The following is an 8,955-nucleotide window of genomic DNA, read 5'->3' on the forward strand; positions in this document are numbered from 1 at the left end:
TTATGCGGTGCCTATGTGTCTTTTCTTTTTATACTGTGACTTTGCAGGTGGTGGCAAAAGCAGCACTAGAACTTGTGCTAGACTTCTTCCTGATGGTTGGCTCCATCCTGCCACTGGTTTTTTCCAGGGGAATTCTGGAAATTGGAACGGCAGCCAGACAGAGCTGGCCACTGAGAAGAGGGCTAGGGCTATCATGTGCAAAGGCTGTAAAAAGTTTTTTTTAAAAAGTAAAAAGAAAACCCACCATTGCTTCCACCAAATAGCAGTAAGCCACCTTTCTCAAAGTTTTACCAGAATTTCTTGCCACCTCAAAATTTTTCCTATTTCATTGCTCTTCACCAACTTCACCTAGAGAACATTGATTTGGACAGTATAAAAATGCAATGAATAAATAAAACAAATAAATCCTCACATTTTATCAAAACCACTTCTATGAGAACTTCTGGATTAGCTAATATGGGAGCATCTTGAAAAATAAACAACATTTTGCTTTCCACATACTATGTATTTCAAGTGTCTTCTTAAAGTTAAATTATTATTTTATTGGACATTATTATTTTATTGAGCAGCCTTGTACCACTTGAGACCACTGGTTCATGAAGCCGGTACTGTGTATTTTGATCAGTGGCAGTTCTCCAGGGTCCCAGGCAGAGATCTTCCAAAAAATGACTACCTGAAATACTTTTAATGGGAGATTCAAGAAACTGAACCCAAGACCTTCTGCATGTCATGCACATGTTCTACCATGGAGATATGACCCCTCTCCTAAATATATGGACATTAGGATGCTGCTGCTGAAACAAGTATTCCAGATCCCCAAAAAGGGTATTAAAACTATCTGACTATAACTTTGAATGAGACAGCTTTAATTTTTTTTGGGGGGGGGGCACCGGGGTGTGTGTGTGTGTTGGATGTTTTGTCTAGGGTTCATAAAAATCTTCCTATGTCACTGATTATATAGGACAGAAAACCTAGTAATCCAACTGTGAAAAGCAAGAATCGTCCTCTGGCTATAGTTTTTGTAAAATCTACCAGAAAAGAATATATCCATGTATTGTGCACACTAGGATCTTAATCCAAATAGACAGATCTGATTTAAGGAAGGCATTGGCAGGATCCAAAACAAAAATACAGATCCAAAATGGGGTGCAGTGGATTACCATCTAGCATTCTCCACAGCCTTGAGCTCTCTGTTACACGATCACATATTTTGGATCCAAACTTCCTTCCCACCCACACAGCCTCGATATTGTCTCAGCGCTGCTAGCACTGTAATTTACTAATATAAAACAAGTTGAACTATGAAAACAGAGTCTGAAGCAAAAGAATTTTCTTTAAAAAGAAAGGAAAACCACTCTTCTTTTTGTAACCACTTAAGAAATTATCTCTGCATCAGCTTTTGAGGGTTTTTTTGGCCTGCTAATTTTCTTTGACTTCCTCACTCTGCACAATTTGGTCACCAGTGTCTTGAACGAGATATATCGAGTCACTCATTTTACCCACTGAGTACATACAAAAGACCTTGAGATTGTTCAGGAAGCAATTAGATGATATACAGAGGGAAATGGTGTTTTCAAACGAATAACCTTTGATGCAGTCAATAGCCTGTGCTCTTGTTCCCTTGCACATCCCCCACCTTTTGTGAAAATAGATGCATAATTTTTATTCTACTGAAAGGGTGATAATAAACTGTATTCTAAGAGGTCTGTTTGCTTACAGATTTCATCTTAAGCAAGAGGGAAACTGTTTCCTAAAGACAATTTCTGATCTGAACTTTTCTTCCCTGCCAGCTCTCTAAAAGGATGAGTGAAAATGTTAATTTGTATAATACTGAGGATGCTACCCTTCAAAGCACACAGGCTTGGGGAAAGAGGGAGTTTAAGTTAGAAAGTTAAATCCTGCACTCTCCCCCGATTCAGCTGATCCTTAACCAGATTAACTCTGTAACCACAGAACTCTGCTTACCCCTCCTCCCGCTTTGCTCCAGTCAGAGACCATCACTGTAGACACTTAAGCAATGTAGATACACACACTGCAAAGATGAGGAGAAAGAATTTCACTGAACAGAAAGCAAAGAGCTAGCATATGTACAAATCTGAAGAACAAGAAGGGGTCACATACTCACTCATTGACTAGACCCAGCCCACATCTGAATATTTGCAAAGCGCTTCACTCCAAGACACCAGAGCCTTGCGTATGTGCATTAGACCCTGATTTTTTATCTGTATCACATACACACAGAGGACACAATCACTAGCACAGTGGTTATACAAAAGCAATTCTGCAAAACAAACATACAAGCAAGAACTAGTTTTGCTAGACTCTGCATCCGTGGGATTATTTGATCCATGTATTACTTATTTATTTAGATATTTGCCCTTTTTCCCCAAAGGGTTTGGGGTGGTTTACAACCTCCGTCTCGTTTACTGCAAAGGGCTTATACATATGCATTATGAATAACACCTACATATCCCACCCCCCATTCATTCTATGGAGCTATATTTATCATATGTGCAAGGAGGCTTGCTGTTGGGTGGCAGAGCATCAGAGCCTTTCCTAAACTACACCATAATCAGCAAGAATAATTCATGAATGAATAACCCTTAAGACGGTGCTGTATGTTTTTCCAGGCACAGTATAAAGGTTCCTAAATCCTCACACCATTCCAGTGTGAAAGCTCCCTGGCTCGCTCTCTTCTCCAGACAAGAAAGGGTAGGGGGCTATTAGCAAACTGCTCTGTTATAGAAAGACCCACCCCTCCACCACCCCAATTCCAATGAAGGCACAGAAAAAAGTCTCTGGACCCGTGGCCGATAGTAGAGTCTGGCTCCCATTCGGCAGGGAAGTTGACAAGCGAGCAAAAGGCTGCTTCCTCTTGGAGGCAAGCTAGCAAGGAGGGCAGCAGAGGAAAGCCTCCGGCAGAGAAAACGAGATTCCGGACACAAGGCATCCGTCCCAGGGTGCAGTAGTTAGGCACGCACCCCAGAAGGGCCCCTCTCGTTTAGCTTCACCCTCTTATCAGCCTCAGCCCACGGGAGCAGCACCGCAGAAGCCCACCTAAGCTTTCGATCCGCAGCAAGGACACTCCGGGGTTTCCCAGATATGCCCGACGAATGGCACGCTCTCCAGGCAAAGTTCTTCAACTTCAGGCACCTCGAAGGATGAATGGGGAGGAGCGGGTGGGGCCGGCGGAATGGACGACGACACGAAAACGCGCGGGGGGGGGGGGGGGGAGAAGGAGATCTATCCAGGTCTTTAGATCGGCTATGGACTGCATAGGCTGGGCCGTTTCGGTCTCTCCTATGTGCAGGATCCTACTTGTACTTGGGTGTCCTTTCTGCCTTGCCCGTCCCCCGGGGGAAACAGAAAATCGTTCGGATCAAACTTTTCCCTTTCCGACCGAGGTGAAGGGAAATTGCTGGTGGAAATGACACGACAAGTCTCCGCCGGGTCCACTGCGCCTCCGAGGATGACTGGGGAGTTGAGTCACTTTCGCACTGCGAAGCGATGTCAGCCTCCTAAGCCTCCTTGTCAGCCTCCTAAGCCAGAAAAGACGGCGTCTATCCAAAGGGGGGGGTCCCTTTCTCTCTCCCTCTAAGCCCCCAGGAAAGGGAGGGAGGGAGGGAGAGGAAAGGATGCAATACAGCTTGTGAAGCCCCCTGTGAGGCTTTGCCCCCAGCTCCCCCCCCCCTTGCCTCTCCTGCTCGCGATCCGAACAAGGCGGAGGCAGCCGCAGGCAGCAGCTCCTGAAAAATAATCTACAAACGCAAGGTAAATGCGGAAAAGGCTGGCAGCGGCAGCAGCAGGAGCTCCACGCGGCGCGCACACAGAGACACACACACACTCCACTATCCGCCGTCCTCGCTCAGCTCTGCAGTAGTTCCCCCCTCCCTCCCTGACTGCGAGCTCCTTTCCTACCTTTTCCCTTGGCCGAGGCATGGCGAGGGGAGAGTTTCTCTCCCTCAGCCCTCCTCATGCAGGGAACCAGCGACGGCACATTTTAAAGCATCCGGAGCTTTTCAAGAAAGGGCTCTCCTCTCTTCGCCGCCGCCCCCCACCCCACCCCGATTTCCTTCCCCGCCGCGCATCTATTCCGAGCGTAGCTATTACAACCACATGCTGATCCATTCCAGTCCTTTCCATGTCCCCCACAATCGCCACCGCGAACTACACACACACGCCCTTTCAGTCAATCGCAAAACGCTGCCGAATCCCTCGTTCTCTCCACACACTTTTAATTGCAAAGGTTCTTCACGTCTCTCTCATTGTCAACTCTTTCCGCACCAAGCCTGCCTGCCACCTTTTTATGGGGAGAGACCCATCCAGTCTCTTCCTGAAGCCGATCTCCCTGGGGAAAGCCTCCCAACCACATCATTCCCGCGGATCATTTTTGGCCAGGCGATGAGCCTCTTCCTTTCTCTCCCCACCCCCATTCCACATTTCCGTGTGTATCTCTCACGCGCTTTCCCTACTTTACGATCTCCCAGCACCGTGAACACACAGCACTCGCACACACAAAATACACCAAATAACAGCAGCGCAACGGCAACGATCCCACCCATGCAAAAGAATCCAGCAAACTCCGCTTTCCTCCCGCATGCAAAAATAAATAAATAAAGCTGGGCTTCACCGCGTGCGGAGCTGCAAATCTTCCCCCAGCAAAGCAGCAGGCTTCCCCGGAGCGAAGAGAGGCGGAACATCTCCCTGTGTTTCTACGTGTGGAAATGTGTCGCTCCCTTCTATGGGGCGCAACTATTGCGGAGCCAAGCTGGGGAAACAACGGGTAAAGGCGTTGCGATCCGCTCGCCCTCCCTTTGCAACCACCTTTTTCGTGTCTTTCTCTGTCTGCACAATCACTGCTTCAAAGGGGGGGAAATGCGTATCCTGGGAGAGCCAAAGGAGGAAAGTTAGATGTTGTGACTTACAGCTTGAATCGGAGCTTGCTTCGGATGTGCCTGCCATAATTACATTCCACACCAAACAGCCCCCGCCCCCGCTGCAATTCAGGGCTCCGTGCCTTGCTCGTTTTTCTGTTGTTGCTGCTGCTGCTGCCGCCGCTGCCCAGCATGAATGGAATGGAATGCAGCGCAGGGTTCCAATGGAACTCCAGCCTCGATCTGACTTCCCAGGGAGACAGACTGAGACACACATTCAAAGGGGCTGCTGCCACTACGGTTGCTTCGCCGGCGTTCGCCTCTAGAGGGAGCCCAGATCTGTGCAGTACAACGCGCGAGAGGAGAGGAGGAGGAGAGAAGAGAACGAAGGACAGGGGAAGGGAGGCCCAGAAGCCAAAGGAGGCCGGCACTTTGTTAAAAGGGCAATGCCGGCAGAGAAACCTTAAAAGCGGCAATGCCCGCGTACAGACAGCGCTGAATCCTAGTCGTGAGGCGTCTCCGGTTTTGACCATTAGCCCCCACTATGCAGAAAACTGCTTAGCATTTCAATGCACTCGAATCTGGCTTGGCAATCAAGACGAAAAGCAGATTGGCGTTCACCACCACCAGCGCTTAATGTTGTGCATCTTTTTCCAGCTCCGACCGAAGGTAGCGAGGATGATCATCACACACCTATTTTTAAAATGTGGAAACTGTCTGAGGCTTACATCCTGTTCTTAAGTAGGCCTTCTTAAAAGTAAGCCTCATATAATTATGTGCAGCTTACTTCTACGCAGGATTTTTAGGACAGTAGCCAAAGAACAGGTGGTTTTGAGAAGGAATTCTTCAATCCGATTTCTCAGTTGAATTAAGAGGTTGCATAGAATGCAGAGCTGATTTCAAAATTGGCTCTGGTCTGCTTTTTATACCATGTTATACCACCTTCACAACATTTACACAGCGAGGTTTTCTAGAGTAAACGGGATCACCTTGGTCAAGATCCATCCCAAATGTTTGCCAAAGTGCAACTGCTCAGCTAAATCAAAGTCCCATCTCCCACATCCAAACCAGGAGGAGGATACTCGTTTTTCCAGCAATAGCCCAACACTACAAAATCAGATTCATTTGTAATTTTTCTATTGTATAAATAATTCGGCTAAAGTACAGGTCATCTCCCCCTAATTTTTATGGAGATGGGTTAGGCTGAGTTCTGAAGTTCATTTCCTAGGAAGCAAATTACCGTATTGCTTAAATGGGACTTTCTTCCAATTAAAAGCAGACTGTAGAAAAATAAGGATCCAAGACATTTTTATACTATCTATTTATTAAAATATTTATATCCCACCTTTTTGTCTTAAAAGTGGACTCCCAAGGTAGCTAACAACTGTAATAAAACAGTCACCAAGAAAACAATATATAAATTTTATAAACTTTACTTTATAAAGGAAAGGCTCAGGGAGGGGGAGGTTCTGAACATTTAAATGTTCATTTTTCATAGAACATAGACATTTTGGCTATGCATTAATAATAATTAAAATATAATAATTTTCAACAACAAAATTCTCTCATGGTATAACTCTGTAGATCCTTGAAAGAAAGGAGTGCAGGAAGCTTGATTCTCAACAGGAATTGGGAGAGTTCAAGGAAAAGGGAATTCAGCATAGGGAACAGTTTGTTTAGTCAGACTGTGCGTTAGGAATTTATATTTCTTTGTATGTGTTTGCTTTTCCATATTCCTGATACTGTTCTATTATTGTTTACCTGTAATGTAAATAAAATAAGAAACACTAGCCTACTCCCACCCTACCTAGGGCATTGCAAAAGATTCTATAAACATTTAAGTGGCCTGGAACAACCTATTTTTGTAACCTACTAAGTATTTTTGAGCAAATCTAAGAAAGCTAGAAGCCTCAGATGGAAGCAGTATCTACTAATTGAATAAAACTGTTTTTTATTGTTCTTTTCTTTTACAAGCCTCTCAGAGTTAACTTTTAACTCAGGAAAAGGTGGGGCGGAAGGGGGATTTCTCTGGTGCAAAAGCATCCTCAAGTGCTCCACTTTCTCATTACATGTAAGCCTACACGTGGAAGGTTTTTGTATTTATCCAATAGCAACATAAAGAGAGTTTCCCCTGGGATTCCACTCCGAGCCCAGGGACGTTCAAGCTCTGTCGATAAGAGTGGTGGTGGTGGCAGCATTTAAATTATACTGGAAATATAGATTAGGAGAAGCCTAGCTAGGCAGCTCACCAGGGATGATTCAGCAATTTTTTCCCCTCACATGAGCTGCTCTGAGACAAAGGCTTTAATTTGCTACAACAGCATATTCCAGATTGCCCATCCAGCAGAATTAAGGCTGTATCATAAATTGACAACATGGAATATTTGTCCACAGGGCCAAGCTCTCAGGAGAATGGCTGCAGCTGCCCTCTGCTGCACCCACTGGGCCAGTAATTTTGCTGGTTAAGGTAGAGAGCCTAAAGCATATTTCAGTTGCTAAGGCAACCACTAAGTAATTTCTCTACTGAAGCCTTTACCAGAATCACTACAGCTTCACCCTGCTTGTACCTCCACTACCTCTGATCCCTCCTACCCATCCTCATTATTCATTTGTCAGTCCCTTGATTAGCCTTGGATGGTGTCTCAGCAGGAAGAACAATCAGTATACTCAGGACTATAGTAGTTCCTTCTTTGTATATCAAGAGAAAGTAGGGAGTGCAATAAGGATCCAGCTGTCATAACCCCCCCCCCCAAATAGTGACTCTGAATCTGATCCTGAGGAGAGAAAACCAGAACTAGACCCAGTCCCTTGTCCCAACACTGGGTCAGAACCTGAAAGATCCCCAATATTGCAGTCTCCCCCAAACAACCTGAGCCCTTCAAAATGGTGCCCTCAGAACCCAACCCCCCTGAAGAGTTGGCACCTCCCACACCATTGTACTCCCTGATATCCACATGCCAGAGTCAGCAACAGGCCAGGAAGCATCAGATAGGAGGATAACTCTGGGCTAGAAGCAGGGGCGGAGTTGTAATCAGGTGGATCTGCATGAGCCTTAAAGTCAACAAATCCCCTAGACCTTTTAATTCAACATTTGGCATCCCAGGTAATCCTATTATTCAGTCTAGCCCCTTTGAATCCATTCTTCTGCCTGGGCAGAAACCCCAGGAAAACAGCCTTTAGTTGAATCCACCAGCCAGGGACAGACATTGGGTACAGTGTTCTCTCTAATTTTTCTTCATCTGTGCGCGGAAGGAGTTTTATTCTGGGCGGCAGCATCAAGGCAATGTGGGCGCACATGCATTCAGAGTGGGGCCTTCCAGATTCAGCCTGAGTGGGATCTAAAATTAACTGAGTGGACATTAAAAAAAATTATGTGCACACACACACACACGGCTTGGAACACTGATTGGGTGTCCCCACTAAGCTTGCTCACACAGCCCTTTTGTTGCTTCCGTTCTTTGTTCTTTCAGCTGGCATGCCTCCTGTCCCTAGCAAACCTCAAACCATGATTGCCTCTCCTCCTCCTTGGCAACCTCCAACAGCACAGGGAGCTGCCTACTTCTCCATTGCCGCTCAGTCCCTAGAGTTGCCTTTTATTGGGAAGCAGGCAGCCTCTCTATAGTAAGGAAAGCTGTTCTCCCTCTCCCCCTCCCTTTTAGGCTGTTCTTCTTCTCCACCTCCAGACCTTACCAGCAGCTTTCTCCCCTCTTTCCCATACTCTTCCAGAGTCCAGTTCTGGAAGCCCCGTCTTCCCTCTGGTTCTTCCTAATCCTACCGATTTCTCTCCTTCCCCCACCTCTCTTGGGGTCCCCTCCTGGAGGCCCCCAGTCTTCCTGCTGGTTCCTTTTTGCCAGCATCTCCCTCTCTCTCCTCCTTTCCCTCAGCTTTTTCAGGATCCTCTCTTCTCCACCTTTGCCTCCGCCACTGAAAGATTCCCACCAGCTTCCCCTTCCATCTCTCCCCAAGCACTTTGCGGTCCCTTCTCCTTCTCTCTCCCCTCTCCTGGCCAGTTCTTGTATCAACCCCTCCCACTTGCAGGAGGAGCGTAGCAAGGTTGGAGTGGGTCCAGAGACAAGATTTT

At 46.4% G+C, this 8,955-nt stretch overlaps 1 protein-coding gene across 7 annotated transcripts in view; it reads right to left on the reverse strand.

Moving 5' to 3' along the window:
- Positions 1-5,195, reverse strand: part of PLXNA1 (plexin A1) — a 423,385-nt gene extending 418,190 nt beyond the window's left edge. Inside the window, exon 1 of one of the 7 annotated variants that reach the window (XM_053299219.1) lies at positions 4,926-5,195. The gene's annotated coding sequence lies outside the window, so the exon portion shown is untranslated. The other 6 variants (XM_053299220.1, XM_053299222.1, XM_053299221.1 and 3 more) reach the window with 6 other exon arrangements.
- Between the last annotated feature and the right edge of the window lie 3,760 nt (positions 5,196-8,955).

Source organism: Hemicordylus capensis, chromosome 2 (genome assembly GCF_027244095.1).
Source record: "Hemicordylus capensis ecotype Gifberg chromosome 2, rHemCap1.1.pri, whole genome shotgun sequence".
Taxonomy (NCBI): domain Eukaryota; kingdom Metazoa; phylum Chordata; class Lepidosauria; order Squamata; family Cordylidae; genus Hemicordylus; species Hemicordylus capensis.